Raw genomic sequence first — 12,025 nt, forward strand, 5'->3', positions numbered from 1 at the left:
TGAACTAAGGTAAGGTATGTGGTGAAAACCAAGCACATGTTGTAGTGCTAGTTCCCAACTGTGGAGTTCTGAGAAACTGGTGTCTGGGGGAGAATCCAGATGGTGCATGTGGTGAAACAGGCACTGAGGTCATGACTGTCATTTTGTAGAGCATGCTGTGCAACAGGATATTGTTTATTGCCAGTATACACCCTCTGCCTATGCTCATTCCTCCTAACTGATAACTGGGTAGTAATCATGCTAATGTAAAACAACAGTGTTTGCATAGCAGCTGTTACATGATATGTCGTTTCACAGGTGGCTCTGTCTTTGATAGTATATATTTTTCCCGTTACAGGGCTGGTATAGGTGGTTACAGGAGGGTGCCTAGGGTAAGGCAGGGTAGGAGCTGTAGGGTGGGGAGGTGGGTGTAGAAGGAGCATAGGGTCTGACAATGATATTGCTTTAGTTTTCTCCTTCTTTCATTTTCTGACCTGTCTATTTTTCACTATCCCCATCCCACCTCCGTTACATACATTGCACTTAGCTTTTCCCTCTTACTAACTCATGCACAATGTTTTAGCAGCACTCTCTCTCTATCATATTACCCTATCTTCTACCTTTAAGCTCTCAGGTTTTCAAATCTCATCTGGTGCAGTGTCCAACAATCAGTCTTTCCTTCTCATCCCTTCCAGTAATTCTTCCCTGACCCGGGGTTCTGGTTGAATTTTCTGAATTGTGCCCCTTTTCCTAAGCCTCTCCAACTCTTTTCCTTCCCCTTCAACTCTTCTGCTGGGAGGAGTAGTCATTGGCACTGAAAGCTTGCATAAGATAAACCTTTTTGTGCATGTGTGTTCTCACATTTTTCCCACACAGCTTGTACAGTTCCTTTAGTTGATGAAACCCACTGAATTGTGACTATTTTACAAATGTGCAACATTCCTTGCCCCAAAGCTGTTGCACAGGTGTCTAGTTCCCTTTGGTTCTTAGGATACTGATTACATAGTGCATAAAGTTTTTCTAAAAATTTCTGAAAGTAATGTATTCCATGGATTTCTCTGATGAAATCATTAACAGCTAGTTCTAGGCTATGGTTGTTGCAGTGCCAGATTTTGATAGAGGGAAATAAATTTTTGAGTCATGCCCCTACACCACTGTTTCTACCTGTCATTGTTGAGGTACCATCACATGAAAAATATGTAAGACTTTTTTTAAATATTCTTTGCCCATTCCAAAGAAGTTGAGTTTTTTTAAAAAAAAGGACAGTAGTAATGCTAGAAATGTTCCATCCGTAGTTCAATCACATCTAAAAACTTAATGTCATTTACAGGAAATTTAAGCGTGCAACTGGCATCTGCTTTTTGTTTGTGTGGTAGAGACATTTATTAATATAATTATTTTCCTTTTTTTTCTTTTACAATATGTTCACAATTGTTTCACACACATTTTTAGCAGTATGAGATGTGGTATTACTACAAGAGAAATTTGTGTGAAGGATAATTCCCATGTTGAGGCCATTAAGAGATTGGAGATTTTTATCAACTATACATATGAGTGTAAGGTCTCTGATATTTTGCAATTTTGTAAGCTATTCTAAAAATATGAGCAATGGTATCAACTTCTTCTTGTTGTCTTGCTGTAATTCTGTGTTCTAAGTACTGCTTTTTGATTGATTCTCCTATTTCTAAGACAGTTATGTATGATTCACTTATGTTCATGATTTTTTTTTTTTTTTTAAACCATGTTGTCAAGCATTTTTATCATTTCCATAACAATTTATTTTTTCCTGTACCCATTCCTGATAAACTTTCACTAGCTGTATTTGACCTTTACTATTTCCAGAATGTCAAAAATTACAATTTCAGTACTACAGTTCAGTCTAATAAGACAGCTTTTCTTTTCACTAAAGCTGAACCACTTATTTAATAATATCATTGAAAATTTAGGTGTGTAAGGTCAAATTTCATTTCTTTGACTAGTTGTATAGTCATAAATAAAAGATACTTGATATACAGCGCCTACACCATCAACAATAAACCACATAAATCAGCAGAACTGTATACCGGGTGGTCCATTGATAGTGACCGGGCCAAATATCGCATGAAATAAGCATCAAACAAAACAACTTCAAAGAATGAAACTCATCCAGCTTGAAGGGGGAAACCAGATAGCGCTATGGTTGGCCCGCTAGATGGCGGTGCCATTGGTCAAACGGATATCAACTGCGCTTTTTAAAATAAGAACCCCCATTTTTTATTGCATATTCGTGTAGTACATAAAGAAATATGAAAGTTTTAGTTGGACCACTTTTTTTGCTTTGTGATAGATGGTGCTGTAATAGTCACAAACTTATAAGTACGTGGTATCACGTAACATTCTGCCAGTGCGGACAGTATTTGCTTCGTGATACATTACCCATGTTAAAATGGACCATTTACCAATTGCGGAAAAGGTCAATATCGTGTTCATGTATGGCTATTGTGATTAAAATGTCCAACGGGTGTGTGCTATGTATGCTGCTCGGTATCCTGGATGACATCATCCAATTGTCTAGACCGTTCGCTGGATAGTTACGGTATTTAGAGAAACAGGAAGTGTTCAGCCACATGTGAAATGTCAACCACGACTTGCAACAAATGATGATGCCCAATTATGTGTTTTAGCTGCTGTCATGGCTAATCCACACATCAGTAGCAGACAAATTACGTGAGAATCGGGAATCTCAAAAACATCGTTGTTGAGAATGCTACATCAACATCGATTACAATTCAGTGACCTTGCCGGGTTAATGTATGGTGTGGCATTATGGGAGGGAGGATAATTGTCCCCCATTTTATCGATGGCAATCTAGATGGTGCAATTTATGTTGATTCCCTACATAATGTTCTACCAATGTTACTACGAGATGTTTCACTATATGACAGAATGGTGATGTACTTCCAACATGATGGATATGTGGCACACAGCTGATGTGCGGTTGAAGCGGTATTGAATAGCATATTTCATGACAGGTCGATTAGTCATCGAAGCAGCATACCATGGCCTGCACGTTCACTGGATCTGACGTCCCCGGATTTCTTTCTGTGGGGAAAGTTGAAGGACATTTGCTATCGTGATCCACCAACAATGCCTGACAACATGCATCACTGCATTGTCAATGCATGTGTGAACATTAGGGAAGGCGAACTACTTGTTGTTGAGAGAAATGTCATTACACATATTACCAAATGCATTGAGGTTGACAGACATCATTTTCAGCATTTATTGCATTAATGTGCTATTTACAGGTACTCACGCTGTAACAGCATGCGTTCTCAGAAATGATAATTTCACAAAGGTACATGTATCACACTGGAACAACCAAAATAAAATGTTCAAATGTACCTACATTGTGTATTTTAATTAAAAAAACCTACTTGTTACCAACTGTCTGTGGCTATTACAGCACCATGTATCACAAAGCGAAAAAGTGGTCCAACTAAAACATTCATATCTATACTACATGAATATTTAATAAAAAAATCAGGGTTCCTATTTTAAAAAATGCAGTTTATATCCGTTTGACCTATGGCAGTGCCACCTAGTGGGTCAACCATAGCACCATCTCACTTTCCCCTTCAAGCTAGACAAGTTTTGTTCTTTGTAGTTTTTTCAATTGACATTTATTTCGTGACGTATTTGGCCTGGTCACGATCAATGGACCACCCTGTAGTGCCTTAAAGTAACAGTACATACAACTTTAATAAAATGATTGTGCAAATGATTGGTGGTGGGGGCTGAAGGGGAGGGGGGGGAGGGATGGAGAAGGGAAGGAGTAAGGGGGAGGGCGAAAGGGGCAATGTCAGATTGAGCCAGCACTGGGCCTATAGCAAAGGCTAAGGAGAGGCCCTCGGTTTGCATTAGGCCTCATGAAATGAAATGAAATTATCGTATGGCATTTATTGGGCAGGATATCCCTTTTGTGATTCAAAGATTAGGATATAAAATAAAAAGGCACTTTACTAAAAACTTTTCTCAATTTAATCTGGACAAGTTTAGAGATAACACTAGCCAAATCAGTGTCTCTAAGCCAATAACCCCCCCCCCCCCCCCCCCCCCCAAGAACCATGGACCTTGCCGTATGCGGTGAGGCTTGCGTGCCTCAGCGATACAGATAGCAACCACAACAGAGGGGTATCTGTTGAGATGCCAGACAAACGTGTCATTCCTGAAGAGGGGCAGCAGCCTTTTCAGTAGTTGCAGGGGCAACAGTCTGGATGATTGACTGATCTGGCCTTGCTGTGCTGGTACTGTGAATGGCTGAAAGCAAGGGGAAACTACAGCCATAATTTTTCACAAGGGCATGCAGCTTTACTGTATGGTTAAATGATGATGGCGTCCTCTTGGGTGAAATATTCCGATGGTGTTCTACGGATCGGAGCATGGAATGTCAGATTCATTAATCAAGCAGGTAGGTTAGCAAATTTAAAAAGGGAAATGGATAGGTTAAAGTTAGATATAGTAGGAATTAGTGAAGTTCGGTGGCAGGAGGAACAAGACTTTTGGTCAGGCAAATACAGGGTTATAAATACAAAATCAAAGAGGGGTAATGCAGGAGTCGGTTTAATAATGAATAAAAAAATTGGAGTGTGGGTAAGCTACTACAAACAGCATAGTGAATGCCTTATTGTGACCAATATAGACATGAAGCCCACACCTACTACAGTAGGACAAGTTTATATGCCAACTAGCTCTGCAGATGGCGAAGAAATTGAAGAAATGTATGATGAAATAAAAGAAATTATTCAGATAGTGAAGGGAGACGAAAATTTAATAGTCATGGGGGACTGGAATTCGGTAGTAGGAAAAGGGAGAGAAGGAAACATAGTAGGTGAATATGGATTGGGGCTAAGAAATGAAAGAGGAAACCGCCTGGTAGCATATTGCACAGAGCATAACATAATCATAGCTAACACTTGGTTCAAGAATCATAAAAGAAGGTTTTATATGTGGAAGAAGCCTGGAGATACTGACAGGTTTCAGATAGATTATATAATGGTAAGACAGAGATTTAGGAACCAGGTTTTAAATTGTAAGACATTTCCAGGGGTAGATTTGGACTCTGACCACAATCTATTGGTTATGAACTGTAGATTAAAACTGAAGTAACTGCAAAAAGGTGGGAATTTAAGGAGATGAGACCTGGATAAACTGACTAAACCAGAGGTTGTACAGAGTTTCAGGGAGAGCATAAGGGAACAATTGACAGGAATGGGGGAAAGAAATGCAGTAGAAGAAGAATGGGTTGCTTTGAGAGATGAAGTAGTGAAGGCAGCAGAGGATCAAGTAGTTAAAAAGACGAGGGCTAGTAGAAATCCTTGGGTAACAGAAGAAATACCGAATTTAATTGATGAAAGGAGAAAATATAAAAATGCAGTAAATGAAGCAGACAAAAAGGAATACAAACGTCTCAAAAATGAGATCGACAGGAAGTGCAAAATGACTAAGAAGGGATGGCTAGAGGACAAATGTAAGGATGTAGATGCTTATCTCACTAGGGGTAGGATAGATTATGCCTACAGTAAAATTAAAGAGACCTTTGGAGAAAAGAGAACCACTTGTATGAATATCAAGAGCTCAGATGGAAACCCAGTACTAAGCAAAGAAGGGAAAGCAGAAAGGTGGAAGGAGTATATAGAGGGTCTATACAAGGGCGATGTACTTGGCTACAATATTATGGAAATGGAAGAGGATGTAGATGAAGATGAAATGGGAGATATGATACTGCATGAAGAGTTTGACAGAGCACTGAAAGACCTGAGTCGAAACAAGGCCCCGGGAGTAGACAACATTCCATTAGAACTACTGATGGCCTCGGGAGAGCCAGTCCTGACAAAACTCTACCATCTGGTGAGCCAGATGTATGAGACAGGCAAAATACCCTCAGACTTCAAGAAGAATATAATAAATTCCAATCCCAAAGAAAGCAGGTGCTGACAGATGTGAAAATTACCGAAAAATCAGTTTAATATGTCACGGATGCAAAATACTAACGTGAATTCTTTACAGACGAATGGAAAAACTGGTAGAAGCTGACCTCGGGGAAGATCAGTTTGGATTCCGTGGAAATATTGGAACACGTGAGGCAATACTGGCCCTACGACTTATCTTAGAAGAAAGATTAAGGAAAGGCAAACCTATGTTTCTAGCATTTGTAGACTTAGAGAAAGCTTTTGACAATGTTGACTGGAATACTCTCTTTCAAATTCTGAAGGTGGCAGGGGTAAAATATTGGGAGCGAAAGGCTATTTACAATTTGTATAGAAACCAGATAGCAGTTGTAAGAGTCGAGGGACATGAAAGGGAAGCAGTGGTTGGGAAGGGAGTGAGACAGGGTTGTAGCGTCTCCCTGATGTTATTCAATCTATATATTGAGCAAGCAGTGAAGGAAACAAAAGAAAAATTTGAAGTAGGTATTAAAATCCATGGAGAAGAAATAAAAACTTTGAGGTTCGCCGATGACATTGTAATTCTGTCAGAGACGGCAAAGGACTTAGGAGAGCAGTTGAACGGAATGGATAGTGTCTTGAAAGGAGGATACAAGATGAACATCAACAAAAGCAAAATGAGGATAATGGAATGTAGTTGAATTAAGTAAGGTGATGCTGAGGGAATTAGATTAGGAAATGAGACACAACGTAGTAAAGGAGTTTTGCTATTTGGGGAGCAAAATAACTGATGATGGTCGAAGTAGGGAGGATATAAAATGTAGACTGGCAATGGCAAGGAAAGCGTTTCTGAAGAAGAGAAATTTATAAACATCGAGTATAGATTTAAGTGTCAGGAAGTTGTTTCTGAAAGTATTTATATGGAGTGTAGCCATGTATGGAAGTGAAACATGGACAATAACTAGTTTGGACAAGAAGAGAATAGAAGCTTTCGAAATGTGGTGCTACAGAAGAATGCTGAAGATTAGATGGGTAGATCACATAACTAATGAGGAGGTATTGAATAGAATTGGGGAGAAGAGGAGTTTGTGGCAGAACTTGACTAGAAGAAGGGATCGGTTGGTAGGACATATTCTGAGACATCAAAAGATCACCAATTTAGTATTGGAGGGCAGCATGGAGGGTAAAAATCATAGAGGGAAACCAAGAGAGGAATACACTAAACAGATTCAGAAAGATGTAGGTTGCAGTAGGTACTGGGAGATGAAGAACCTTGCACAGGATAGAGTAGCATGGAGAGCTGCATCAAACCAGTCTCAGAACTGAAGACTACTACAACAACAACAACAACAACAACAACAACAAGAAAATAACACTCATTGTTCATTTAGAGGAGTTCATTTAAACATTCTTGTCCCATAATGTTCCTTAACTCATTTTTAATGCACTTAAATGTTGAAAAAGAATGTCCTCCACTGCAGTTGGTGATCATAAGACACGTAAATGCATAGCACTCTTCCTATATTTATGAAACATGATTTTAAATGATTTTCCATTAACAGTTTATAAACCTACAGCTCCAGGAGCCCGTGCTTTTTGCTGAAAATAACTACAGCCACATCTGTTTTCAGTAATTCAGCAAACTGTACTAGTTCATTACCTAGATTTTCTTACAAATTGTCTGGGTAAGCTCTGATGATAATTGGACTTCTCTTCTGCAGTTACAGATTGAAATTACCAAAGTAATTCAAATACACTAGTCATTCGATTCTACTCTTCCATGGCTTTAGTTAATATAGACAGCGTATTATCAGTTACAAAAATTGCTGCACTGACATTTAATGGCTACAGTGTTGGCATCAAACGGCATAACAATGCTTCGAAGATGCCAAACGCACAGAGAACAATTTCTTGAACAGACTGACTGATGTGCTCCAACCATCCACCAAGAGGCATCCCAAACACCACTACATCTCAGGCTGAATGGAACTATTCTCTTCCACAAGAAACGTGATCAAAAATAGGCCCAGCTGTATCCTAGCACAAAGTGGTATTTAGGGCAGCACTCAGGCCAAACCAGGCTAGGCAGGACCAGACCAGACCAGACCAGACCAGACCAGTTCACACTGATTCTGTGAGGATTCCATCAATCATGATTCTCACTTGAGACTCATTAACATGACAACACTGCCATTCATGTCTGACTTCACAACCCCAGAAGCTGCTAGCTGTGGACTAAGAATGTTTGTGGTTTCCTTGCTAAAGAAGATGGGGCGCTGTCATTGTGACAAGCTTGTAAATTTATCCCTGTTTAACTTTCAAAGGGCTACATGGTGGACTTTGACAACTTTGCTTCCTACAGGTCTTTGACTTTAATAAAATGTGTGCTTAATGAACTTAGACTCAATGACAATCTAACCAGCCTTCAATTACCAGAAGTATTATTGTTGTTTCAAAAATTGATTGGTTTTATATTTTGTTTCAATCCACATGGAAGCAGACATGCTATTAATCTTTGGTAAATAAACTAGTTCAATCATTTTTACTTGGATATTTTTGTCCATTGTCAGTGGACACATCAGTTGGCAGTGATGTTTTGTGCTCATGTCAGGCTCGCATGTGTGGTCCAATCCAGGTAGTCAGTGCCTGTGTATCTTTTCCACTTGACATTAAGCTCATCATAATATTACTTACAGCATGATGGAATACTACTCCAGCAGATGCGCAACACCCACAAACTCCTGATGGCCATCTCCACATACCCTCTAGAAATCTCCTCCCACCTCTCCAAGATCAGCTCCGCAGCTAAGGGTTTCTGGTTAGCGTTACCAACTTCCCAGACATGAAAGTCGAACCATGAGAAATGATGTTGCAGGTACGGAGCAACATTGCCTGGTCGCAGCAGCATGCCTTATCTGGCATATTTAGGCTTGGACATTTATCACCTACTGCAACAACTGAACCTGGAAGTGGAGCACAGTGCCCTTCCATATGACTTACTGAACACAAGTTTACTTGAACACTTCCACTCTCAAGTGCAGGTTGTCATCAACTCCAAGGACACCCATGCAGAGGATTGATTTCATTGCTTACCTGCAGGGTGTATTTCACAGCTGTCATTTTTGATGCAGTAGCCCCAGCTGCAAGCATTCTTATGCTGTTTCATTGGTTATAGCTGAGGTTTTGGTGCATGCCCTGAACAATGATCTTAGAACTGACGTCTTGAAACTCAAGAATCCATCTATAGAAATTTGTCTTCCCAAAATCAGGGCATTCAAACATCCATTCAGTCTTTGGCTACTCTGCAGGACACTCGACAAGTGTTTGCGACTCAGACGACATGTCATCCTCAAATCCAATTACAGACACCTGCCCATCAGACTTGCAAAGATCAAGAAACACTCAGCACTCTGGTGCTAGCTCCAACAGTTTCCTTCTTGCAGTCACTGTTTTGACAGTCATCAGTGACACCAGTGCCATGACCAGCAGGCAAATTGCACCTCTTCTTGGCAATCTGGATGTAGAGCTGAAGTGTGTCAACTAGCTTTGAAAATGTCGATAGACTGTGCCTGCATATGCCCCTAGGATATGGGGACAGAGAACATGCATAAACTGTACCCATGAATACTCAATCAGTGTTCCCATTCTCTACAGAAAGTCTCTCTCATTAACTGTCAAAATCAGTAAGGTACAAATCTCCTTTCAGATAGATATGGAGTCAATTATGACCATTATTGATTTGGAATCATATTATCTGGTCATGTCCCCTCCCCTCCAACATTTTGATACCCGAATGCAAGGTTATAGCAATGATCTTATGAAAATTAATGGACAATTCATGGCCCAAGTACAGTCACAGTCACAGAACATCATGGCCATGATTTTGGTAGTGGGTGCCTGGAGAGCTGTCAATCTCTTAGGCATGGACCTGGTAGTGCACTACCGTCAGAGGTTCATGACCCCACCCCCACAGTCAAAACACTGGGTACAAGCCCATACCTCAATTTTTTTTCACCCTACTCTTCAGCTCTGTATTTTCACAACCCCTCTTCAGGTGTTACAGACTTTGAAACCTACATGGTCCTCCTTCCAGTGGCAACACAGAAGTTTTTCAAGGCTAGAAATGTTCCTTTTGTGCTCAGGGATAAGCTTGAGAGGAATTTACAGTGCCTACAAGATGAAGATATCCTCACTCCAGTCCCAAACAGCCAATGGGGCACATCCATTGTCATTATTGAAAAATGAAATGGTGCCTTATGCATTTGTGGAAATTTCAAGATGATCATCACTGCCCAATACGAAACTGACAAGTACCTGATACCTAAGATAGAGGACATCATGGTCTGTCTAGTAGGAATGAAAGTGTTTGGAAAAATTGACCTGAGGGGTGCATACATCCACATGCCATTGGACCAAGAAACCCAACATTCCCTTTGGGTCATTCGAGTACATCAGACTTCCCTTTGGTGCAGCCAGCAACCTAGCAATATTTCAACGGAGTTTGAAACATCTCGCTCACTATGAAATGCAGACAGCAAATTACTTAGACAATATTCTCATTGCAGGCAAAGATGCCTAAGGCCTAGCCAACTAATTGGACACACTGCTCATGGTCCTCCAACAGGCCAATCTAAAATGTAAGACAATTGTTGTTTCTTTGTTCATCAAGTTGAATATCTCATACACATTTTCTGTTCTTCCGCAATCTGCCACACACTTCAGGACATCAAGCAGTATTAAAACTTCCACCTTGTAGTAATACCGGTCAGCTGAAGTCAGTGTTGGCACAACTGAATAACTGCCAAAAGTTTATTCCCCATGCAGCCACCATTGCCAAACCACTACTCCACATGCTGTGGAAAAATGTCGATTGGCAATGGCTCCCACCATATGACAAAGCTTTCAGAAACAAAAAACAGACCCTTCTTTACACCCCTTGTGCCTCACAGCATTAACCCTGCCACATCTCTTACCCTGGCAGCTGATGCATCAGACTGCACGATGGTGGCAGTTCTGTCCCATATGATTGACAGGGTGGATTGCCCAATTGCTTTTGTGTCCAAAACCATCTCTCTGCTCAGTAAAGTTATTGCAGGTGGAGAAAGAAGTATTAGCCATAACCTTTTGGCCATACATATTTCCATGATTAAGTGTATTGTAGGTATTTCATATTATTCACCAAACATAAACATTTGCATCCTCTTTCCAAGTGTTCAGCTGATAGTCCCACCAACCGCACGCTACCTTCTGAGGTGGGCCCTGTTCCTTTCAAGTTATAAGCATGACATTCAATATCGCTCTATCACATAGCATGCAAATGCCGATCTCTTTTTCCCTCTTACCCCAGGGCCAGGACTTGGCACATGACAAGGATCTCAAAGTGTGTATGCTCCTGGATTTCCCTGCGGAAGAAACTGTGGCCAAGCTCATCCCATATGTTGCCATGGGGAACCCAACACTTAGGAAGATCCTGCACGCTGCAAATGGATCTGGCAGCCAGAGATCCAAGACTACTGGCACCATCAGAACAAGTTTTCAACACTGAAAGATGTGCTGCTGCCCCAAGGAAAAAAATGGCTACTCCCAGAAGCATCCTTGTTTCTCTCCATCAGTGTTGGGCATTGGGATGTGGTACTCACTAAATGTCTGGCCCACCAGCATGTCTACTGACATGACATGAACTCTGCAATTACTCAAATGGTATCATTTTGCAACACTAGCCAGAGCAAAAAGGCTACCCCTCCATGCTGTTCTTCCCTTGGCTGGCCTCTTCCAGTACTTGGTCAGGGATTCATCTGGGTTTTGAGGACCCTTTCTTAGGCCACAATTGGTTCAATACAATACACGTGGGTTCCTGTGTGTTTCCTGTTTGTCTGCCACATCAACAAATCAAACTATTCAAACCTTATCTCTCATTTTATCCATTGGACTTTCTGACACTATTGTCACAGACAATTGGCCCATCTTTGCAGCTGCAGTATTCTCGACTTTCTGTGACAAAAACGAAATCTCCATAATTTATGCAGCACCCTTCCACCCTGCCTCAAATGGAATAGTGAAACATTTCATTTGCACTTTTAAAATGCCAATGGCTAATCTTCACCATCATCGTCCTGTGG

Source organism: Schistocerca cancellata, chromosome 4, assembly GCF_023864275.1.
Source record: "Schistocerca cancellata isolate TAMUIC-IGC-003103 chromosome 4, iqSchCanc2.1, whole genome shotgun sequence".
NCBI lineage: Eukaryota > Metazoa > Arthropoda > Insecta > Orthoptera > Acrididae > Schistocerca > Schistocerca cancellata.